The 25,811-nt window shown below is 43.9% G+C and overlaps 1 long non-coding RNA gene across 8 annotated transcripts in view; it reads right to left on the reverse strand.

Annotated features, from left to right (window-relative positions):
* LOC110260976 (uncharacterized) overlaps positions 1 to 25,811 on the reverse strand; it is a 108,355-nt gene that overhangs the window by 52,824 nt on the left and 29,720 nt on the right. For 3 of the 8 annotated variants that reach the window (XR_014806041.1, XR_014806043.1, XR_014806040.1), the window contains one exon: positions 21,888 to 21,979. The exons of 3 other annotated variants lie outside the window; for them this stretch is intronic. This is a non-coding gene — a long non-coding RNA (uncharacterized LOC110260976). Of the gene's footprint in view, positions 1 to 21,887; positions 21,980 to 25,631; positions 25,787 to 25,811 lie in introns of those variants that run through there. 2 more of the 8 variants (XR_014806044.1, XR_002344624.2) reach the window with 1 other exon arrangement.

Genomic DNA, 25,811 nt, shown 5'->3' on the forward strand with positions numbered 1-25,811 from the left:
TCACTTCTTACTCAACCACTAGGGGGCTCCAAAGTGCACCTGCAATGAGCCGGGAAAGGGGGAGAAGTGGAAATACTGGCAAACTAAAGATTATCAGAGTCTGTCTTTCTCATCTCTAAATATTTAGACCATCCTTCTTCCCTACAAGCAATATATGCCTACACATCTCTGACCAAGAGTAATATCCAAATGCTCCATCCTATCATGACATCAGGCTTAAAATCCAGGATTTATAGGTATTGCAGAGGAATTTCCAAATTGGGTGGAAGGAAGCACTCTCTCCACCCAGAGACTTAAGAACCAAACGTCAAATTCTTTCCGCCACCTCCAAAGCTATTGGCCCACTCCAACATACAAGGATAGAATGGTCATGGGCTGAAGTTCCCTCGAAGCCCATCGGGTTAAGGATCTGGCATTGTTACTGCAGTGGCTTGGGTCACTGCTGTGGCTCTGGTTTGGTCCCTTGCCCGGGAACTTCCACATGCATTGGGTGTGGCTAAAAGAAAATAAATTTTTAAAATATTATTTCTTGATTCCCTGCTATGGTATAAATGTGTCCCCCCAATTCATATGTTAAAATCCAAACCCCCAGGAGTTCCCATTGTGGCTCAGTGGTAACTAACTGGACTAGTATCCATGAAGACGCAGGTTTGATCCCTGGTTCTGCTCAGAGGGTTAAGGATCCGGTGTTGCCATGAGCGACAGTGTAGGCTGCGACACAGCTCAGATCTGGTATTGCTGCGGCTGCAGCTTCGATTCAACCCTTAGCCTGGGAACTTCCATGTGCTGTGGGTACAGCCCTACAAAGACCAAAAAAAAAAAAAAAAAAAAAAAAAATCCCAACCCTTTAGGAGGCGATTAGGTCACAAGGGTGGAGCCCTCAGGAATGGGACTAAGGCTATCATAAGAGACCCCACAGAGCTCCCTAGTCCCTGCCCCACGTGAGGACATGGCAAGAAGTCTGTGACCCAGAAAAGCACCTTCGCCTGGCCCTGCTGGCATCTGATCTTAGCCTTTGTATCTCTAAGACCATGAGAAAGAAATGTTTGCTGTTTATAAGCTACCCCATCCGTGGCATTTTGTTACAGGCTAAGACATTCCCCTTGCAGACAAAAATGAAGCCGCCACAGTCCTTTCCGATGCTCTCTGCTTCCATGACTTCTGCTGGCACCAGCTGAGATTTTTGTGATCTCTTACATTTATTGCATAAGCAACATAGTGGAAGAATAGTACCAGTGTAATAAGTAAATTCTGGTTGATGGCCAGAATTGCCAGTCATGTTAACCTAACAATTTTGTTGATTTGGATTCCAAGCTCACCACAGCCTTCATTCTTCATGGTCCTAGGCTCTTTATTTTGATTGTCCTTTTACTAAGTATCACATCAACTAAAGCACAAACCTGAAGAAGCATTTGCACGTTCTTAGCTCAAAGGCTTTTCCTCACCACACATTCGCGAAACAATTGTTCCATTATTTTTTGGCATCTTGAGTTTTGGAGGAAAGCCTGCAGCCAACCTAAAATTTCCCCTGTTAAGCTGACCTTATCCTGCCCTGATGCTTAAAGGATTTGTCTTGGTCCTGATGGCTTTATACTGACTTGTCTTGTTATAGTAAGAGAATCTTTTTAGTGTACAAATTACAGTCATCCTTCTACTTTAGCTATAAATTTGGTTTTGTTACTTATCTATAAATTCGGTTTTGTTGCATTTGTTCCGTTCTCTTCGGGAAAACCCACTCTGGGCTGCATCATTACTGTCGGCTCTCACATCCATCATCTAATCATGTTTTTCCTCTGCCTTTGCCCCTTGCACTTGATGGATCTTCCCTCGGACCTCATCTCCATGGCAGCAGTACAGATTTGATTCCAAGGTGCTTGTGAGGTGCTTTTCATTTTATAAAGCCTTCCTCTCAATTCATTCTCCAAGAGCCACTTTCCTTCGCTTTCGGTTGTTTAATGCTCTTGTCTTGGACCTTCTGTTTGACCTCTTCTTCAGAGGCATGCCCTATGATGAAGATGGAAGATAATGTCTTGGAGGCTTTGGGGAAGTTTTACCTAAATGTTCCTTCAGTTGTGTGAGCTAATTCTTGTTCAAATGAGTATCTGCCCTCTTCACTCCACGTTCATGATATTTACGCTTACGTCCCACCCTGGTTCCTTTTCTGCCTGAAAATTGCTTTACTTCTTCCCTTGGAAACAGAAGTGAAGAACTAGCTATTTGTAATGAAATCAGTTCACTCTCTCAGCTGCTGGAGCCTGGGTGAGAAGGACGAGAAGGGAGCTAGACTGCCCCTCTGCCTTGACTTGGGAATGTTGCCTGCAAATCTTTTCTACTGTTCTCCTCTGATATTTCAGGCATTTCTCTCTTGGGGGCAAGCAAGACAACACAGCAGGAGTCCCCACATCAGGGTATAGCCTTGCAGCTCTGGACTGGTTATCTATTGTGGCCCTAGAAACCACTCCCACACTTAACAGCAAAGATTTACCACTATCTCTTTATAATTCTGTGGGTTGACTAGGCTCAGCTGGGTAGTTGTGTGTGTGTGTGTGTTTGTGTGTGCGAGTGTCTTTCTAGGGCTGCACCCTCGGCACACAGAGGTTCCCAGGCTAGGGGTTGAATTGGAGCTGTAGTTGCCAGATCTGAGCCTCGTCTTCGACCTACACCACAAGCTCACAGCAACGCCAGATCCTTAACCCACTGAGTGAGGCCAGGGATCAAACCTGTGTCCTCATGGATACTAGTCGGGTTCGTTTCCACTGAGTCACAATGGGAACTCCCTCAGCTGGGTTGTTCTTGTGTCTCATGCTGTTGCCTTCAGATGAGGCTGGAGGCATCTGAGGTCTTCTTCACTAACACGTCTGGCACCTGGACCAGGATGGCTAGAATAGCTGGGGCATCTCTCTTTCTCTCTGTCTGGCTAATTTGGGCATTCTCAGTTTGGTGGTCTCAGTGTAACTGGACTTCTTACATGGCAACCAGGCCCTCTGTTCATAAAAACCACAAGTCAGCTTTTAGATGGGGCAACTGGAGTCCTTGGCACACCTGTGACTGGAATTGAAATGGCAGCAATTGGAGGATGCCATAGCTGACTGCTGGGATAGAGCCCCTGCCCCTCTGTCATAGGGCTGCAAGGGGAGTGGGGCGCCCTTGAGTGTGTGGGTCACAGCAAACCCGTGCTTCTCAATCTTTAAACCACATAGAAACCAGTTGGTAGTTTTTGATAAATGCACAGTGTTGGGTATCCACCATGAGCATGATCGTGTCACACAGAATAGTTTCACTGCTCTGAAAAATCCCCTGTGCTTCACTTAGTCAAACCCCTGGCAACTAATGATCCATTTACCATTTCTATAGTTTTGCTTTTTCCAGAATGTCACATAATCGGCATCATAAAGTATGTAGTATTTCAGATTAGCTTCATTCATTTAGCAGTATGCATTATTTTCATCTGTATTTTTGTGTGGCTTGATGTTACATACTTTTTTTTTTTTGCTTTTTTAGGGCCACACCTTCGGCACATGGAGGTTCCCAGGCTAGGGGTCTAATCGGAGCTGTTGCTGCTGGCTTACGCCACAGCTACAGCAACACCAGAGCTGAGCCACGTCTGCAACCTACACCACAGCTCACAGCAATGCCGGATCCTTAACTCACTGAGTGAGGCCAGGGATCAAACTCGCATCCTCATGGATGCTAGTCAGATTCGTTTCCACTGCACCACAACGGGAACACTCATATATTTTCTTAATAAAGGCACTAATCCCATTCAAGAGGACTCCATCTTAATGATCTAATTATCTCCCAAAGGTCTCTCAAAACACCATCACATTGGGGATTAGGGCTTCAACATATGAATTTTGGGGGGAATACAAACACTCAGTCCATATTAGTGAATACCAACCAAATGATTCTCAAGTTTATTTAGAAAGGCAAAAGTCCTAGAATAGCCAACCCAATACTGAAGGGGAACAAAGTTGGTGACACACTACTCAATTCCAAGATTTTCTATAAAGCTATCCTAATCAAGACAGCACTATCTGGGAAAAAGAATAAACATATAGATAAATCTAACAGAGTAAAACCTAGAAATGGACTCACAATTTTTTTTTTTTTTTTTTTTTTTTTTTTTGCCTTTTCTAGGGTCGCTCCTGTGGCATATGGAGGTTCCCGGGCTAGGGGTCCAATCGGAGCTGTAGCCACCGGCCTACGCCAGAGCCACAGCAATGCCAGATCCGAGCCACATCTGTGACCTACACCACAGCTCATGGCAACGCCGGATCCTCAACCCACTGAGCAAGGCCAGGGATCGAACCCGCAACCTCATGGTTCCTAGTCAGATTCGTTAACCACTGCACCACGATGGGAACTCCCTCACATTTTTATTTTAATATCCGCTCCCCTGTCATATAAAAGTTCCCCAGCCAGGGATAGAATCTGAGCCGCAGCTGTGACCTACTCCCAGCTGCAACAATGCTGGATCCTTTAACCCACTGTGCCAGGCCAGCAAATGGACCTGTGCCTCTGCAGCAACCCAAGCCACTGCAGTCAGATGCTTTTTTTTTTTTTTTGTCTTTCTTTTTTTTAGGGCCACACCCACGGCATATGGAGGTTCCCAGGCTAGGGGTTGAATTGGAGCTGTTACCACCAGCCTACACCAGAGCCACAGAAACACCAGATCCCAGCTGATTCTGTGACCTACACCACAGCTCATGGCAATGCTGGATCCTTAACCCACTGAGCGAGGACAGGGATTGAACCTGCAACCTCATGGTTCCTAGTCAGATTCGTTTCCACTGCGCCACGACGGGAACTCCTGCAGTCAGATTCTTAACCCACTGTGGCACAGCAGAACTCCTGGATTCACAAGTTTAGTCAACTAATTTTTGACAAGGCATGAAGACGAGTCAATGGAGAAAGGACAGTCTTTTCAACAAATATTCCTGGAACATCTGGATACCGAAATATGCACAAATGTGAATCTAGATATAAGCCTTACACATTTCGCAGAATTAAATGGATCAAAGACTAAATATAGAAATTTACGAAACTTCTAGAAGAAAACATAAAAGAAAGTCTTCGAGAGTTGTTGATGAGTTTTTAGGTACAATGCTAAAGTCAACCCATGAGCGAAAAAAGTGATAAGCTGGACTTTACTAAAATGAAAAAGTTCTTCTCTGTCCAAGACACCCATTGTTAAGAGAATGAAAAGACGAGCCATACTAACACATATCTGATAAAAGATTCATATCTAAAATATACAAAGAACTGTTAAAATTCGATGATAAGAAAGCCTATAAGCCAATTTTTAAAATGAGGAGATGCAAATAAATGTATGCAAAGACACTCAACATCACTGACATTAAGGAAAGAGAAATTAAAACAGCAATAAAATACCACTACACACCTATTAGAATGGCTGAAATCCAAAAAACTGAATGCCAATTGTTGGTAAAGATGCAGAACAAGAAGAAATCTTACTCATTACTGGAGATGATGCAAAATGGAACCACCACTTTGGAAGACTGTTTGGTGGTTTGTTTTGAAGGGAAACTTAGTTTTACCGTACATACGATCCAGCAATCCTGCACCCAACTGATGTGAAGGCTTATATCCACACAGATACTGGCACACTAATGTTTATGGCCACTGTAATCATGATTATTAAGAACTGGAAGCAGCCCATATGGAATTTTTTTTTTTTTTTTTTGTCTTTTTACGGCCGCACCTAAGGCATATGGAGGTTCCCAGGCTAGGGGTCTAATTGGAGCTATAGCCACCGGCCTACACCACAGCCACAGCAACGCCAGGTCCGAGCCACATCTAAGACCGACACCACAGCTCATAGCAATGCCGGATCCTTAACCCACTAAGTGAGGCCAGGGATGGAACCCATGTCCTCATGGATGCTAGTTGGATTCATTAACCATTGAGCCACGAAGGGAACTCATCAAGAAAAAAGGTATGCCATGAGAGTTTCTGTCATGGCTCAGATGATTAAGAACCCGACTAGGATCCATGAGGATGCGGGTTCTATCCCTGGCCCCGCTCAGTGGGTTAAAGGATCTGGCATTGCCACAAGCTGCAGTGTAGGTCACAGACGCGGCTTGTATGTGGCATTGCTGTGGCTGTGGTGTAGGTCGGCAGCTACAGCTCTGATTGGACCCCTAGCCTGGGAACTTCCAGGCGCTGTGGGTGCGGCCCTAAAAAAGACCAAAAAAAAGCGAAATAAAAAAAGAATATACATGAGAGAGATGATCTCTGTCTCTCCCCCTCCCCCGCTTTTTGCCATGTGACGACATAGTAAGAAGGTAGCCTTGGTCAAACAAGAAAGGGGTTTCTCTTGCGTACCTGGAATAAAATCTACTCGGTTACGGTACATCATCTTTTTTTATTTATTAGATTTGATTTGCTAATATTTTATCGAGGATTTTTGCATCAGTGAGCATGAGAGATACTGGTCTATGGTTTTCCGATCTTGTAATGTCTTACCTGGTTCTGCCAGTAAATAAATACTGGCCTCATAAATAAATTATGCGGTGTTTCCTCTACTTCTAGAGTCTGGAAAGGATCAGAGGAAATTGGTATTATTTCTTCTTTAAGTGTTTGCAAGTATTCACCTGTGAAATTTTTGATGATCCAGACCTGGCGCTTTCTTTTATTGGAAGGTTATTAATTTCTGCCTAAATTTCTTCAGTAGCTATAACGCTATTTAGGTTATTTATTTCTGCTTGTGTAAGTCTTGGCAGTGTGTGTCTTTCAAAGAATTGGTTTGTTTGATTGAAGTTATCAAACTGGTGGGCGCAGAAGTGTTCATGCTATTCCTTCACTACTCTTTTATTGTCTATGAGATCAGCAATGATGACCCGTCTTTCATTTTTTTTATATTGATAATTTTGTCTTTTTTTTTCTAGGTTAGCCTGGCTAGAGGTTTATCAATTTTACTGCTCTTTTCAGTGAGGTGGCTTTGGGTTCCATTGATGTCTCTATTAGTTTCTTGTTTTCACTTTCACCGATTTCTGCTTTATTTCTTAAAAATTTCTTTCTTTTGATGGCTTTAGGCTTAAATTACTCTTCTGTCTAACATTCAACGAAGCAAGCTTGGGCTATTAGTTTCAGATAAACATCCAGTATACGCACTTATTTTTTTTTAAATTTTTTTTATTTTTTTGGCTTTTTGTCTTTTGAGGACCACACCCATGGCATATGGAGGTTCCCAGGCCAGGGGTCAAATCAGAGATGTAGCCACCGGCCTACACCACAGCCACAGCAACATGGGATCCAAGCTGCATCTGCAACCTACACCACAGCTCATGGCAACGCCGCATCCTTAACCCACTGAGTGAGGCCAGGGACGGAACCTGCCACCTCACGGTTCCTAGTCAGATTCGTTTCTGCTGTGCCACAATGGGAACTCCCAATATACGCATTTAATGGTATGAATTTCCCTCTTCTAAGCACTGCTTTCACAGCATCCCACACATTTTGATAAGTTTACATTCATTTTCATCTTGTTTAAGATGTTTTTTTGGAGTTCCCGTTGTGGCTCGGTGGTTAACAAATCCGACTAGGAACCATGAGGTTGTGGGTTTGATCCCTGGCCTCGCTCAGTGGGTTAAGGATCTGTCATTGCTGTGGCTGTGGTGTAGGCCGGCGGCTACAGCTCCGATTAGACCCCTAGCCTGGGAACCTCCATATGCTGTGGCTGCAGCCCTAAAAAGACAAAAAGACAAAAAAATAAAAAATAAATAAGAATTAAAAAATAGAATATTTTTTATTTTTTCTTAAGACGTTTTTCTTTTTTTTCCCAAAATTTATTTACTTATATATTTCATTGAAGTATAATTGACATATTTTATTAGTTTCAGGTATACCATGTAATGGTTCAATATTTATATATACTGCAAACCGATCACCACAATAAGTCCAGTTGACATCCAATACCATACATAGCTACAATTTTTTTTCTTTTTTTTTTTGCTTTTACAATTTTTCTTTATTACTGATGTGACCTTTTAAGCATACTCTCTCCTGGCTACTTTCAAATATGCAATACAGCATTATTAACTATAGTCACCATGCTATACACTGCATCGCCATGACATATTCATTTTATGATTGGAAATTTGTCCGTTTTGATTCCCTTTACCCATTTGGCCCACTTCCCATTCCCTGCCTCAGGCAAAACCCAATCTCTTCTTTGTATCCATAAGCTCAGAAATTTTTCTTTGGTTGGGCTTTGCTTTTATTTTTTATTTTTCATAATTTATGGCTGCACCTGCAGCATATGGACGTTCCTGGTCTAGGGGTCAAATGAGAGCTGCAGATGCAGGCCTACACCACAGCCCCTGCAACACCAGATCCAATCTGCCTTTGTGATCTATGCCGTGGCTTGTGCCAACGCTGGATCCTTAAGCACTGAACGAAGCCAGGGATGGAACCTGCCTCCTCAATAGAGACTATGTTGGATTCTCAGTGTGCTGAGCCACAACAGGACCTCCTGGTTTTTTATTTTAGATTACACATATAAGTGAGACCAAATAGTATTTACCCTTTTATTTCAGCCACACCTGTGGCATATGGAAGTTCCCAGGCCAGAGCTCGAACCCACACCACAGCAGCAACCCTGGCTGCTGCAGGGACAATGCCAGATCCAAGACCACTCTGTATCTTTTTATCTGACTTATTTCACTGTCATAATGTTTTCAGGCTCCTTCACGATGTCACAAATGGCAGGATTTCCTTTTTACGGCTAAGTAATATTCCATTGTGTATATATCCCACATTTTCTTTTCTTTTCTTTTCTTTTTTTTTTTTTTTTTGCTTTTTAGGGCCACACCTGTGGCACGTGGAAGGTTCCCAGGGTAGGGGTCTAATCGAAGCTACAGCTGCCGGCCTACACCACAGCCACAGCAACGTGGGATCTGAGCTGCATCTGTGACTTACACCACAGCTCATGGCAATGCCAGATCCCCGACCACTGATGGAGGCCAGGGATGGAAACCACATCGTCAGGAATACTAGTTGGACTCATTTCCACCGCACCACAGTGGGACCTCCCAACACTTGCTATTTCTTGGGGTTTTGATAACAGCTATTCTAAGAGGTATGAGGTGATATCACATTATGGCTTTGATTTTTCACTTCCCTGTTGATTAGCGATGTCGAGCATCTTTTCATGTACCTGCTGGCCACCTGTATGTCTTGAGATTTCTTCAAACCAGATGTTATTTGCATGTTCTTTCATTTCCAAGTATTTGGGAATTTTCCAACTCTCATACTGTTTTCTATCCCTCTCCAGCTTCCTGTTACAGATTTCGAGTTTCATTCCATTTCGTTCTGAGAACATACTTTGCATGATTTGTATTCTCTTAAATTTGTTCAGGTGTGTTTTACAGACCAGAGTGTGGTCTTTCTGGGTGATCTGCTGTGGCTGGATGGAGTGTTCTCTGAGTGTCAATTAGATGAAGTTGATGGATAATGCTCAGGTCATTTATATCCGTACTGATTTTCTGCCTCCTTGATCTAGCCATTACTGGCAGAAGAGTTTAAATCTCCAAACAGTGGATTTATCTATTTCTTCTAAGCTCTTTAAATGGTGAAACTGAAACCAGAAGTCCCAAGACTTTGTCATTCACATCATTAATAAACCTGTGCTTACGTACATTGTATGCAGAGGCAAGAAGCAAGAGATTAAGGCGCCCCTCTACGAGCCCTCTGTCAGCTGGGATTCCTTACACTCTTTCCCTGCACGTTAAATGAAGATGAATCTGAAGTTCCTGTCGTGGCTCAGTGGTTAACGAATTGCCTAGGAACCATGAGGTTGCGGGTTCGATCCCTGGCCTCGCTCAGTGGGTTAAGGATCCGGCATTCCTTTGAGCTTCGGTGTAGGTCACAGACATGGCTCGGATCTGGCATTGCCATGGCTCTGGCATAGGCCAGTGGCTGCAGCTCTGATTGAAGCCCTAGCCTGGGAACCTCCATATGCCATGGGAAGCAGCCCTAGAAAAGGCAAAAAGACAGAAAAAAAAAAAAAATGAAGACCCGAATCTGTGGGCAACACAGAAACGGATCCTCAGGGCTCTAGACCACTGACATACCAGAAGCACATTACTCAGAAGCTTAGGGTATCAAGTGAGTGTCACATCCAATGTGTTGAAATAGACATACATGCAAATAATTGTTCCAAAGATGTCTCTGGACATACAGACAAACGGCAGGCAGAGGCCATGGTCGGGGAAAGGACATACGACCTGCTCCATTTCACTGTGACCCAGTAATTCCCCACTGCTGTGCACCTAGAGCAGGTCTTGCACATGTGCCCCAAGAGACATATGGAGGGTTATTCACACGAAATGTGACTGATAATGCCAAAAGAAACAAAAGGCAATAACCCCGAAGACAGGAGATGGGGTATATGAATAACAACACAAGGAGATACAGTCAAGAGCTGATAACTGGAGAGAAGTTCTCAGTTATAGTGTATAGGACACTTACTATAAATCTTTATATGACAGCAAAAATTACATTCCCATAATAAGTGGTTAAACAATGCTACACACATACAACAAAATGTACGCAGGAGTTCCCGTTTTGGCTCTGTGGTAACAAACCCGACTAGTGTCCATGAGGATGTGGGTTCAATCCCTGGTCTCGCTCAGTGGGTGAAGAATCCGGCATTGCTGCCATTGGCTGTGGTGTAGGTCACAGACGCAGCTCGGATCTGGCATTGCTATGGCTGGGGTGTAGGCTGGCAGCTGCAGCTCTGATTCGAGCCCTAGCCTGGGAATTTCCATATGCTGCACTGCAGCCCTATAAAGCCAAAAAAAAAAAAAAAAAAGAGTGGACTTCTGTGGGAGCAGTGGGATGCTGGGACAGGAAGGGGCTGTGCCCTTCAGGAAGTGCCAAAACAGGTGCTGGTCACACTGCGGCAGTGACACCCACGGAGGTCTACCCGTCTGCTCTCCAGGCCATGCCAAACAGTGGGCAGAGGCAAAGAGAGTGTGTTCCTGGGAATCCACAAAGCAAGAATGGGCAGTATGAAAAAGAACACGTAAAAATCTTAGAAATGGGAAATGTGCATGAGTTCCCTGGTGGCTCAATGGGTTAAGGATCTGGCATTATCACTGCTATGGCACAGGAACTTCTGCATTTTGCAGATGTGGCAAAAAAAAAAAAATCTCAGAAATGAAGGGATGAGCCAAACAACAGAGTGGACAATGCTGAGGAGCCAGTGAGTGAGCCTTGTGTGGATCCAGATGCACTCAAGACCAGGATGCAGAGCCTGAGGGCTGAGATCCAGGAGTTTCAGCCGGAGCAATTAGGCCGGAGACCCAGGAGGAAAAGGGAGAAGAAAAAAAATGAAGAAAGAGTAACTGAAGACAAAGAAACATGAGACCCCAGGTCAGAGTGCCCTCTAAGCATCAGTGGAAAGGAGACCTACCTGAGACATGGTGTGTGAAATTCAGAGCCAGAGAGAAAGAGAGAGAGGGAGGGAGAGGGAGAAAACGTTGAGAAGCTTCCAAAGAAATATTTCTTACAATGGACAAGGATTAGTACATTTCTCAATAACAATTCTCAATATAAGACAACAAACAGAGCAACTTCTTCAAGGTTTTTGCGGTTTTTTTTTTTTTGGTCTTTTTGCCTTTTCTAGGGCTGCTCCTGCAGCATATGGAGGTTCCCAGGCTACGTTTCAAATCGGAGCTGTCGCCCATGGGCCTATGCCAGAGCCACAGCAACGCAGGATCCGAGCTGTGTCTGTGACCTACACCACAGCTCACGGCAACGCCGGATCCTTAACCCACTGAGCAAGGCCAGGGATTGAACCCGCAATGTCATGGTTCCTAGTCGGATTCATTAAACACTGTGCCACGACAGGAACTCCTCTTCAAGGTTTTGAGAGACAATAATTCTGCACCTGGGATACCATCCCCAGCCTGATTATCTTTCAAAATGAAGAGCTGGATGACCAACACAGGCTTTGAGAGGTCACGAAATGTCACCAGATCAGTGAAGAATGATACTAATACATGGATAGTTAAATCTTGCTTATCAGGGTGACGTCTCCCATGACCTTGTCAGACGAGGAAGGAGGAAGCAGAGGCTGCCAAGGGTCTTACTGATACTGATGAACTTGTATGAATTTAATAATTCTGTCGGATCCTTGATCCCATGGAAACCCAGATCATCATTTACTTGAGAATCCTCACCCCACCAAGCGAGAGGTTGTCTACACCACCTGCAAGGGTAACCTGTAGAACATGTAAAGTAGTTTGTTGGAAGAGACAGCTATGTTTTTCACATCCTCAAAAAGCTAAAGTGTTGTGATGACATCAGTACCTGGCCCAAGCCCTTGTTTGTTTTTTTTTTTTTTTTTGTTTTGATTTGGGTTTTGTTTTGTCTTGTTTTGTTTTGTTTTACCATGCTTATGGCATGAGAAAGTTCCCGGGCCAGGAATCTAAGGGGCACCACAGCAGTGCCCCAAGCCACATCAGTGACAGTGCTGGATCTTTACCTGCTGAGCCACCAGGGAACTCCAAAAGCCTTCTTTTTTTTTTTTATTACTCAAAGGAATTTATCACATCTGTAGTTGTATAATGCAAAAGCCTTCTTAAAACTAAACCAAATTGTGCATGTCTCCGTGCCTAGTCAGGTAAGTTCTATTGCATGAGGAGTTATTCATGGCAAGCATTATTTGTCATGCTCTCTGTTTCTAGTCTAAGTCCATGCTATAAATCTCTAACTGAGGAGTTCCTGTCTTGGCTCAGCAATAATGAACCCAACTAGTATACATGAGGATGCAGGTTCAATCCCTGGCCTTGCTCATCGGTTAAGGATGTGGCATTGCCATCAGCTGTGGTAGGTTGAAGATGCGACTGGGATCTGGCGTTGCTGTGGCTGTGGTGCAGGCCAGTGGCTACAGCTCCAATTTGACCCCTAGCCTGGGAACCACCACATACTACAGGTGTGGGCCTGAAAAGACAAAAATAAAAATAAACAAATAAATCTCTGAGTTTGGAGCAGAGCCTGGCCCCATGCTACCTGAGCCATCTCCAACACTGCATTTAGAAATACCCAAGCCACCTGCAAAAACTTTCTACGAGGCTTTTTCCTAACACTTAGGGACACCGGGTCATCTTCTTCTTATCAAATAAATTTTCAAAAGCTTTTTTTTTTTTTTTTTTTTTTTTTTTTGCAGCTTTATGTGGGATCTCAGTTCCCAGACCAGGGATTGAACCTGCCCATAAAGGTGAAAGCACTAAATCCTAACCACTAGACTACCAATGAACTTCTTAAAAAAAAAAATTTTTTTTTTTGTCTTTTTAGGGCTGCACCCATGGCATATGGAGGTTCCCAGGCTAGGGGTTGAATCAGAGCTGAAGCTGCCAGCCTATGCCACAGCCACACTCACGCCAGATTCAAGCTGCATTTGCAACCTACACCACAGCTCATGGTGCTGGATCCTTAACCCACTGATCTAGGCCAGGAATTGAACCTGTGTCCTCATGGATACTAACTAGTCAGCTTCATTTCCACTGAGTCATGATGGGAACTCCAAAAATTTTTTAAAATGACAATAAAAACTGATAATTTGCTAAATATAGAATTACTAGAGCTTACAGATCATAAAATCTTACCACAACTATACAGTAGTACAGAAAAAGTTAGTGTAATGGGTAATTTCATGTGCCAACTTTGAATTCCAGCTTATAAAATGACTTATAACTTCATAATCACCAAACAGGTGAAACAACATTTTTAGGATGAAAAACTGACCTGGTAAGAATTTAAAATTAAGTTATTTTCTTTTGGCCAACATTACAACAACACAGTGCCATAAATGCAAAAGAACTCAACTGTAAGGGTTTTTTTTTTTTTTTTTGGAGAGAGGGCATAAAATTCTCTTAAGTTCTGTCTTTATATAAGATGGACATAAATGGGCTCCATGGAGTTTTAGCTGAAGAATTAACATAGAATTCAGCTTCCTATTTGTAATAAGATTGAAATAGATAAGTAAAGCAGGCCTGTGACCATTTTACCCCAAAATACAATTGCTTCATTATAAGGAACCAAACAGAAAAGAAGTTAAAGAACTTCCTTAATAAAAGCACTGAACTGCCACAAGTCTAATAGACTATTAGAGCCTAGATGAAGATGGAAAATTGCCTAATAAAAATTGCAATTTGCATAGATTTGCCCCATAATTACATAACTTATTAAGTTCCATTTTCCAGATACCATAATGGGGTTCACCTTTCATTTAATGCGATTTGTGGTCACTGACTACTGCAGGCAGCAAACGTTGGTAAAATCAAATCCATAATTACATTTTTGGTTCATACATGAAAGACTGAAATATTCATTAGCTGATATATATATACTATTTGTTAAAATTAAGTAAAATGAAAAATTCTGAGGAAGTTTTTACTCAATCCTTTAACTACCTTTTTCAGGCCTTTTGGTCCATTGATTGTACAAAGTAAGGTTATAAAGGTTATAAAACAAGGAGAGGAAACATTTGGGGTCTAAATTCCCTCCATCTGGTTCAATACAGTAAGTTTTTATTAAAATCCTCTCATATGTGTGGCCCTGCCTAAATTAAGCAGATACCTTAAGTGCCAAATGCCTGTTGCATGCATGTCTTATAAAGAGCAAGTACATTATAGTGTTGTGGTGGATGAGACATGTAACCCTCCAAAGAAGTCACACCTCCCTGGGGCCACATCTTTTTTCCACGTAACTTTGTGGCTCCTCCCATTAGGAGGTGTGGCCTGTTTCTCCACCACTTGAATCTAGGCTTTGCAAGTTTAGTGGATAGAACACAGCACGCCGGTGGCTAGGCAGAAAAAAATCTTGCAGGGAGTTCCCATTGTGGCACAGTGGTTAACGAATCTGACTAGGAACCATGAGGTTGCAGGTTCGACCCCTGGCCTAGCTCAGTGGGTTAAGGATCTGGAGTTGCCGTGAGCTGTGGTGTAGGTTGCAGACTTGGTTCAGAGTTGCTGTGGCTCTGGCATAAGCTTGGCAGCTACAGCTCTGATTAGACCCCTAGTTTGGGAACCTCCATATGCCTCAGGTACCGCCCTAGAAAAGGCAAAAAGATGAAAGGAAGAAAGGAAGGAAGAAAGAAAGAAATCAATCAATCTTGCAGTTTCCTCTTCCGGTTTTTGGAATGTTCCAGCTCTGACGGGAGCAGGCCTGCAGTTCCCAAGCAATGAGGGACCAAGTGGAGGCGGCAGTCCAGATGACAGCCAGCGTCAGGGCTGCAAGCACGTGAGGAGGCCATCTTGGACCCTCCCTCCCAATGTCAGATAGCAATAGTCATGTGAGCCAGGCGAGACCAACAGAAGGACCCCCCAGCTGAGCCCAGCCAGCTCAGGAATTAGGAGAAATAATACGTTGTTGCTTTTAAACGTTAAGTTTGGGGGTCGTCTGTCAAGCAGCCTAGATCACTGACACCATCTGCAGATCCCCAATTTCCCAGGAAAGGCTCTGTGGTACTAGACACCACCACACTGAGTGTGACTGTCACTAGTAGTCCCTGAAACACAAATGTTGTCGTCTTCTCATTTTTTCACTACCAACAATTGCTGCTAGTTCGCATACTATTCCCAGTTTCTCCGCAGGTCACAATAACATCTATAATTATTATTATAAAGTTTCTAGGGAAAAATAACATTAAGCATGGTGATCCATGCAGAATTAATTTCAACAATGGTCTTGCAGAGTGGTCTTAGAATATTTCTGCATATGGATATATGCTCTCTTAGTATCTGAGGACCCCCATGGATACCAAACTCTGTGGATGCTCAAGTCTCTTAGGTAATACGGTGTAGTACAGCCTGTCCTTCTGATCCCCGGGTGTCTCGAATTCTATGGCTCCAACCAACCATAGACTATCGGTTGTTGAATCTGCAGAGGTGGAACCGCAGATACCGAGGGCAGACTGTGCTTCCAACCCGGTTGTGATCACCTAGCAGACTCTCAAATACACAAGACGATTAAGAGTTTGGTTAATTTATAATGAATTAAAAGCCACTGATACATGTCTGAGTGTTGTTCTTTTACAGAGCTTGATTTAAAAGCATGGGAAGGGAAGCGCTATGGGAGTTCATGTGCCCTGGGCTGGTCCCCCGGTCCGCTGAGACCTGCTCTGTCTTCATGAAGTGTTCATACCTGGCTGCTATGACTGCTCAATTCCCACCAGACCTTTAGGCTGTGAGTACCAAAACACCTCTCAGATTAGATTAAGGAGGGATTTATTTTTATGTATCACAAAAACTGTCCTAGGAGTTCCCGTGGCTCAGCAGTAACAAACCCAACTAGTATCCATGGGGATGTGGGTTTGATCCCTGGCCTCACTCAGTGTGTTAAGGATCCTGCATGGCTGGGACCTGCAGTGTAGGTTGCACACGTGGGCATATCTGGAGTTGCTGTGGCTGTGGGGTAGGCAGGCAGCTACTGCTCCCATTTCACCCAGTCTGGGAACTTCCATATGCCTCATGTGTGGACCTGAAAAACAAAAACAAAAACAAAACTAGCCTAAACGTGGAGTTCCCACTCTGGTGCAGGTTAAGGATGGGGTATTGCCATAGTTGTGGCGAAGGTCATGGATTCCATTCCTGGCCTAGGAACCTCCGTATGCTGCAGGTTCGGCAGAAAAGGTAAAAAAGATTTTTTTTTAATTAAAAAAAAACTATATTAAACTTGAAAACAGATCAATGAGAATTGCTGGGTGGGTGTCAAGTGCATGCTGTGCTCTCCCCTGTGGTTGCTTTTCTATTGACTGGGCTGTTTTACAAACTCTCTACCGGCAGTGCTGAATTTAAAGATTTTTTTTCCATTAGAGAGGCGAATCATCTCTAAGCAGTGAAGAAAATAATCCCAGGTGCCACGGTGATAGCCCCGTAGGAGAGCAACCCGTTTTCTATCTACCAGCAATCCTACCCTAACATTTAGTTATCAAAGTTGCCTAAAGTACAGTTCTTCAAATGCACTTTGCAAAAGTTTCAACATTTTCCTCGTTCCTGCAGTGAGTTCAAGAAAATCTTGGCTTTTTGTTCTAGTTATTGTTGAGTCACGTTATTGCAACTTTTGTAAATTATATTTCACATAAGCCCCGCCCCCTCCAAAATAGGTCTCAGACAACCCAAGAGCCTAAAGCAGCCACTGCCTTGAGGTCTCTCTAGGTCCCACGGCCACTGTCTCTAGCTCTCTCTTTTTCTTTCCATTGGTCCCGCCCTGCCACACCCTCCTCTTGTCAGAATTGTTACCAACTTGGGTTCTTTCATCAATAGAAACTGGCCAGAGGAAGGATTCAGGCAAGTCTTCACCAGGACTCGTGCTCAGCACAAGAGAGTGAAAACAAGTCCGTTTTCCTTGCTGCTCCCAGGGGCTCCCCGGGACAGGGCAGGCTGGTTCCTTAAATGGGGTGAGGCTAGGAACAGGATTGGTGTGTCGAGCCTGAGGGGTGGCTTAGCCAGTGTGCCCACCCCCTTGGTGGTGCTGGGTGCAGGGATCATGCACAGTCCCCCGCTTTTGCTCCAGACACCTCAGAAGGGGCAGTTGGTTTTTGGCCTTTTTTGCACCTAATTGTTTCTAATTTGTCCCGACTGCAAATATGTGTCGTTATTTTTAGTATCTTCAGAGTTTCCTTGTATTCTGCTGGAGGAGATGTGTGTCCAGGCGCAAGCACTCCAGTAAGGGGCCCCAGACTATCTCAGAATGACTCTCTTTCCACCCTTAGAAAAAAGGGCTTTGGAGAATTAGAGAGATGGCCCAGATTGCCTAGAGTCCAAAAATCTTAAATCCATTTCCAGAAGAGAGACTGATCAGTAGGATTCCAGCATCTGCCCCTTGACCGCCACAAGATGAGGACTAGGCTGTGAAGTTTCTGCATTTGCAGTATCTTACACTACTTCCGGGACTGGTGGTGGCTGCCCTGGGCGCCCTCACTGCCTCCTGATGTCCGAGAGCAGGGCCAGTGGAGAGAATGGGGGTTGGAGGGGGACTGCTGGAATGGCATATCTTCCCCCTCTCATCTGTGTGCTTACATGCTGTTTACTCTGTACTAATGTTTTTTCTTCTTTTTCCTCCTTTCTTTTACTTTTCTTTTCTTTTTTTGTCTTTTTAGGGCCATACTTGCAACACATGGAGGTTCCCAGGCTAGGGGTCAAATCAGAGCCCTAGCTGCCAGCCTACACCACAGCAGCGCCAGATCCAAGCCACATCTGTAACCTACACCACAGCTCACGGCAATGCTGGATCCTTAACCCATTGAGCGAGGCCAGGGCTCGAACCCGCATCCTCATGGATACTAGTTGGGTTTGTTACTGCTGAGCCACAACAGAAACTCCCTTCTCTTCTTTTTCCTGATGAGCATTGCTAAAACCTAGGTCATTTTTCACTTTTTTCTGGAGAAACATCCCTGGCATTAAAAAATCCTACACTAGTTCTTTTCTCTAATTTTGTCTCCAGGAGTTACATTTTGATTTTTCTTGGCTTTGTTTTATTGGTTTTCCAGCTTTTTATTGAGTCCCTCTTCAATATTTATTTTCACTCGCTCTTGCCTAATGAGAACGTTTCCTTCTCTTGCTCTGAGCAAAGTTTGCCTGTGTCTCTCATAAGCTTTGGTGCCCTGTGCTCTCCACGGTCCTAACTTCCAAGGAGCCCATAATTGCTATTTGGAAGAAGTTAACCCTTGACCGAGAGTTACTGAAAAGTCTTATTACTTGCTTAACGTCCGGGCCTTGAATTTTTTAAATAAAAATTTTCCTATGGATTTTTAGTTTTATGGATTTTCAAGTGTTAGAAAATGTACCCTGTACAAATTCTGCCTGTGGAAGTGGAGAATTTCTTAAGTTCTGAGACAAAACGGTGATTATGCACAGGGCATAAAGTGCCCCAGACCTGTATGTCAACTTCATGCAAAGCCTCTCACTCGTCTGTTGTTCCTATCTGACCTGTCAAAGGTTGAGAATCCTGCGTTCAAGTGTCTCCCTCTGAGTTTCATCATGACAGTTTATTCATTAGCTTCTTTTTGCTTTAGAGAGTTCAACTGCTAATTTACTACATCTGTGTGGGTGATGTGACCATCTCCACCGTAAATCATACCCTCTGTATCACTAGTACATTGACCCAAATCCATTTCATGTATTAATAACATAACCCCAGTTTTTTTTCCTGCAGCTGCCCAATATTCATTTATGCATGCATTAATTCATTCAAATTTTGGATCATCTACCTAGACATTTTTGCCAAAGAAGAAATGGAGAAATGGCCATATGGATGGCCAGTAGGCACGTGAACAGATGCTCAACATCACTAATTATGAGAGAAATGCAAATCAAAACTACATGGAGGTACCACCTCACACCACTCAGAAGAGCCATCGTTAATAAGTCGACAAATAGCAGCTGCTGGGAAGGGTGTGGAGAAAAGGGAGCCCTCCTACCCTTTTGGTGGGCATGTAAATTGGTCAAGCCACTATGGAGAACAGTGTGGAGGTTCATCAGAAAACTAAATATAGACCCACCATATGATCCAGCAATTCTCCTCCTGGGCATATATCTGGACAAACTACAATTCAAAAAGATACATGCATCCCTATGGTCATTGCAGCACTATTCACAATAGCCAAGACATGTGTAACCAACCTAAATGTCCACTGACAGATGAGTGGATTAAGAACATATGGTACACACATACAAAGGAATACTACTCAGCCACAAAAAAGAATGAAATAATGCCATTTGGAGCAACATGGATGCAGCTAGAGGTTATCATGCTAAAGGAACTAAGTCAGAAAGAGGACAAATGCCATATGATATCACTTATATGTGGAATCTAAAATATGGCACAAATGAACTTATCCATGAACCAGAAACAGACTCTCAGACATAGAACAGACTTGTGGTTGCCAAGGGGAAGGAGGAGGGAATGGGATGGACTGGGAATGTGGGGTTAGTAGATGCAAACTATTACATTTAGAATGATAGACAATCAGGTCCTACTGTACAGCACAAGGAACTATATCCCGTCTCCCGGGATAGACCGTGATGGAAGATACTATAAAAAAAGGCAAAGTGACTCATTCACATATGCTTTCCAGCAGAAATTGGCACAACATTGTAAACCAACTATACTTAATTTAAAAACATTTTTTTTTTTTGGCTTTTTAGGGCCGCACCCTCGGCACATGGAGGGTCCCAGGCTAGGGGTCCAATCAGAGGTGTAGCCACCGGCCTACACCACAGCCACAGCAACCTACACCACAGTTCACGGCAACACTGGACCCCTAACCCACTGAGTGAGGTCAGAGATGGAACCTGCATCCTCATGGATGCTAGTTGTGGTTCGTTAACCCCTGAGCCACGACGGGAACGCCTATTTTAAAAATATTTTAAAAATTTCTGATCATCGGCCATGCGGGGGCCTCATCCTTAGTGCTGGGGACAAAAGCGTGAATGGAACCAAGGAGAACCCTGCGCTCAGAGAGCTTCTAGTGAAGGACAGAGTGTGAGTTTGACATATTTGCAATGATGTCAAACTCACATGCTCACACACCCACACACATTCTTACATTCATCTTGAAGCTGTGTCCGTATTCCCATAGGAGAGATTTTCCTGACAGGAATTTGGGGGTTGAAAGTCACGGGCATTTTAAATGGACCCGCACTGCCAAGAGAATGTAATTGCACGTGTTGGTCAGCAGTGCAGGAATGCTTCTCCCCGACACCCTTACAAAGACTGCATTTTTTTCTAAATTTTTACATTTAGGTTGGTCTGACCTCATGGTACTTTTTTTTCTTTTTCTTTTTAAGGCCGCGCCTGTGGCATAGAAGTTCCCAGGCTGGGGGTCACATCGGATCTGCGCCACATCTATGACCTCCACCGCAGCGTTTGGCAAGGCCAGATCCTTAACCCACTGAGCGAGGCCCAGGATCCAACCTGCATCCTCATGGACACTATGGCAGGTTCTTAACCTGCTGAGCCACAACAGGAACTCCCTTTGATAGTTTATTTATATCTCTTTGATTCATAAGCTTGAGTACCTTGAACCATATATTTGTCTTATCTATTTTGTCTTATCTATTTTAGAAGCCTTTTACATGTTATAGATATCAACGCTTTGCCATGACTCATTAACATGTTTTAAATTTTGTTATTTATTGTTTCATTATTTACGATGTGGTTGTGGTTACAAGTTTTGAATTTGGGGAGGTCCCCTCTTTCTCTTCTATGGCTTCTAAATTTCTTTTCTTTCCAGCTCTCAGATTATGTAAATAGGCTCCCATATTTTCTTCTGCTGCTCTAGAAATTCTTTTACGTTTTATTTTTAATCCATCCAGGTTTTTGTGAATAACATGAAAGCAGAGAAGTGATCTCTCCTCAAATGGATAACCATCTGTCCAGGCAACATTTACAAACTAATCAATGGACCAGTCCACCAGGAGAAGTAAAATACTATTACCAGAGAAAAGGGGAGAGGAGAGATGCCAGACAGATGAAAAGAAAAAAAGAAAGGAAAAAAAAAAAAAACCACCAAGCATCTGTTCCAGGGCAAAACATTTTCATTCTAAGTGCCTGTATTCAAAGAGAAAAATAGCAACTACAGGATAAGGAGCCATAACCAGCCAACGAAGAGCTTGCTTTATTTAGGGAAGATGGATCTTGTTTCACAGAAGAGATGGGGCTTCTGGTCTGAGTCCAAGATGCAAGGAGGTGGTCCCCTTGTCATGAACCGAGCCCCTTAATCTCAGGGAAAAAAAAAAAAAATACACCAGGAGAGAAGGCGGCTCATACAGTATGCATGGCGTGATGAACACTGCCATGGGGACCGATTTAATACAAAGCCAAGTCTTTTGTTTTGATAAAACTCAAATGCTTACCTTGAAGAGGGAGGTTGTCATGGGAACTCTTTCAGAAACAATGTCTTCAGTGTGGACCAGTTGTCTAAACTCTGGAGGACAGCCATTCTGTTCTGTGATGACAAATAAAACCCACTGTTGGAGGGGGCACCTGGCAGCCCCAGGGTGTACCACAGGGAGACCCTCACTGGTTTTCAAGACACTTCAAAAATGGCAAAAACAAGAACTTAAAGTTATATATGACACTTGTAAAAAGAGAAGTTGCTTAGATTGACTATTTTACTACACAGAGATGAAGTGGTAGTAAATAAAACTGAGGAGTTCCCTGGTGGCACAGAGGGTTAAGGATCCAGCATTGTTACTGCTGTGGCTCTGGTTATTGCTGTGGCCTGAGTTCGATCCCTGGCCCTGGAAATTCTGCATGCTGCGGGTGCAGCCAGAAAATAGAAATAAAAATAAATAAATTAAGATGATAAAATGAACACTGTGATAAGTACAACAATATCAGGATTGGCTAGCTTTTTAAAAAAATATGGGGATATTCAATACTACATTAAAACACACTAGGAGTTCCTGCTGTGGTGCAGTGGTTAATGAATCTGACTGGGAACCATGAGGTTGCGGGTTTAATCCCTGGCCTTGCTCAGTGGGTTAAGAATCTGGCGTTGCCGTGAGCTGTGGTGTAGGTCGCAGACTCGGCTTGCATCTCAAGTTGCTATAGCTGTGGTGTAGGCTGGCAGCTACAGCTCCAATTGGACCCCTATCCTGGGAACCTCCATTTGCCTCGGGTGCAGGCCTAGAAAAAGGCAAAAAGACAAAAAACAAACAAACAAACAAAAACCACACTAGGAGTTCCTTGCTATGGTGCAGTGGGTTAATAAGCATCCAGCTGCGTTGGCTCAGGTCCATGTGGAGACATGGGTTTGATCCCCAGCACGGCTGCAGTGGGTTAAAGAATCCAGCGTTGCTGCAGGTGCAGGGTGGGTCACAGCTGCTGCTGAGGATTCAATCCCTGGCCTGGGAACTTCCATATGCCATGGGTGTGGTCATTTAAAAAAAAGGAAAAAAAAAAAAAAAAACGAGCTTCCCTCATGGCTCACTGGTAGTGAACCCAACAAGTATCCATGAGGATGTGGGTTTGGTCCCTGGCCTCACTCAGTGGGTTAAGAATCCAATGCTGCCGTGAGCTATAGTATAGGTCACAGACTCGGCTCGGATCCAGCATTGCTGTGGCTGTGGCATTTTATTTGACCCCTAGTCTGGGAACTCCCATATGTCGAGGCTGTGGCCCTAAAAAGACCCCCCCCCAAAAAAACAACAACAAAAAAAAACCCAACCCCACTAATCAATATTTTCTCTGTTCTCACCTTCTACAGCTTCTAAACTATTGCCTTCTTAAGTTTTAAACCTATTCCTGGGTAACAAGCACCCAGAGCCTCACAGAACAAGGCTGAATCTGAGCCCTGGTACTTCCCAGACATGTGACTGTGTCGGTCAGGTGACTGCTGGGTGCTCCTATGTTTAAGGTAAGCTGTTTAATGAACAGACTCTTCAAAGATGTAGGTGGGTGTGGAGATCCACAAGGGGTAGTGAAGCACTGGGGACCAGACCTGGGCCTGAAGGGGTCAGAGGAAGAATCCTGTGAGCACTGGGGATTTTGGGGGAGGGGGGTGTCCTCTATAGGAGGTGTGGCCCTAGGTAGAAGAGAGCTGCCAGCTTCCAAATGCAGGTTCCGGTGTTTAAATCCTTCCTGGACAAGTTTCATGCCTTGGCTGCCTCATCTGGACAGTGTGGATAATAACTGAAAATTTCATAAGGCTAAGGATTAAATTTGATACGGATTAAAACACTTGGAAGACGGCTTGGCACTGTTTAAATCCTAAGAACTCAAATGGAAGCACCATAGTAATAAGAGCTAAGGAAATTAACCTTGCAAATTGCTTTTTCAGTGGAAAAAGGCCTTCAAAGTTTCTAGGGGAAATACTTTTGACCCAACAACTCCTAACCCGGGCCAGCTATCAATCAAATGTTTTCAAACGTGCAAAGAATTAGGAAGTTGACCCACCACACATTCATTCTGTGGGGGGTGAACTCAACCACAAATGAGCTCTTCCAGTGAACAGGATTCACATGATCTAAATTTTCACAGACAATATAAATGCTGTATTGGATTCTACTTTTTCTCTTTTTTCTTTTCTTTTTTGGCTGCACCAGCAACATGAACAAGTTCCCAGGCCAGGGATGAAACCGGAGCCACACCAGGGATCCCCCCACCACAAGCCACAGCAATGAAAATGCTGGATCCTTTAACCACTAGGCTACCAAGGAATTCCAGGATTCTTTTTCTTTCTTTTTCTTTTCTTTTTTTTTTTTTAAGAGCCGCACCCATGCCATGTGGAGGTTCCCAGGCTAGGGACTGAATCAGAGCTGTAGCCACTGGCCTACACCACAGCCACAGCAACATGAGATCTGAGCTCAGTCTGCAACCTACACCACTGCTCACGGCAACGCTGGATCCTTAACCCACTGAGCGAGGCCAGGGGTCAAACCTGTAACTTCATGGTTATTAGTCGAATTGTTTCTGCTTCACCACAACAGGAACTCCTGGTTTTACCATTTTAAAGCAAACTTGATCAACACAAGGAAGAGGGGTTGACCTACAGATTGAGACTTAACTGGGCATGGCATTGTGTGGGGCCTTATCTGAAAACCCGCTAGAACAGACAAACTAAAAAAGCAGTCAAATCATTTGAGCATTTGCTGATTAGGTCTTTGATATTAAGGAATTGCAGAAGGGGATTGATGACATGATGGTTTTGTGGATTTTTTTTTTTTTTTTGGTCTTTTTATGGCCACACCCATGGCGTATGGAGGTTCCCAGACTAGGGGTCGAATCGGAGCTATAGCTGCCAGCCTACACCACAGCCACAGCAACACAAGATCCGAGCCACATCTGTGATCTACACCACAGCTCGTGGCAACACCAGATCCTTAACCCTGAGCAAGGCCAGGGATCGAACCTGCAACCACATGGTTCTTAGTCAGATTTGTTTCCACTGTACCACGACGGGAACTCTGGTTTTGTGGATTTTTTTTACAAGTCCTCCTTTTACAGAAATACATGTTGAAATATTTACAGATGAAATTATAGGATGTCTGAGATTGCTGCACAATCATCCAGTGGGAAGAGGATACTGAAGAAACCAAACTGGCTGTAAGTTGATGATAACTGAAATGTGGGGGTCATGCTATTTTCCCAACTTCTTTGTGTGTTTGAAATTGTCCATAGGAAAGCCAGACACAGAAGAGGGATGTATATACTAAGTGGCAACAGCACACCTTTTAACATCTTATTTTTTATTAAAAATGTATCTGGAGTGCTGGGACACAAGTTCGATCCCCGGCCAGGAGCAGTGCGTTAAGGATCTGGTGTTACCACGGCTGCAGCATAGGTGGTAGCTGAGGCTCGGATCTGATCCCTAGCCCAGGAACTCCATCTGTCGGTGGATGGCCAAAAAAAGAAAGAAAAGAAAATGCAATGCTCGGTTTTCAGCCGAAGCCCTGACTGGGGCAGATTCTCCTCCTTCTAAGAGATTTGAGCATAAATTTCTGAATTGAAGGGTTAAAGTGTGCACTCCACTAGGAATCTCCAGCTCTTGGATGGTGTGAAACAGAAAGACCCCGCAATGCACAAAAAGGAAGAGTTCTTTGTGCTCCTGAAAGCTCCAAGGACCCTCCTGAAACAGCCCTGAATCCCTCACCCACCTGCCCAGGTCCAGCCCCGGATTTCCTGGTGGGGCTGGTCGGCTGTGCCAGGCCAGGAGGCCACTTTGGTGGTGGGCGCGTTTTGAGAACAAGAACCCATCCAGCAACTGGAGCCGTGCATACAGTAGGCACTTAATCACTGTTTGACTTGACGGCTGGGAAGGAAAGCACAGATGCTGA

This window comes from Sus scrofa, chromosome 6, assembly GCF_054392235.1.
Source record: "Sus scrofa isolate SSC_HxYL_T2T_F1_AM1 chromosome 6, Sscrofa_HxYL_maternal_Yorkshire_Landrace_v2.0, whole genome shotgun sequence".
NCBI lineage: Eukaryota > Metazoa > Chordata > Mammalia > Artiodactyla > Suidae > Sus > Sus scrofa.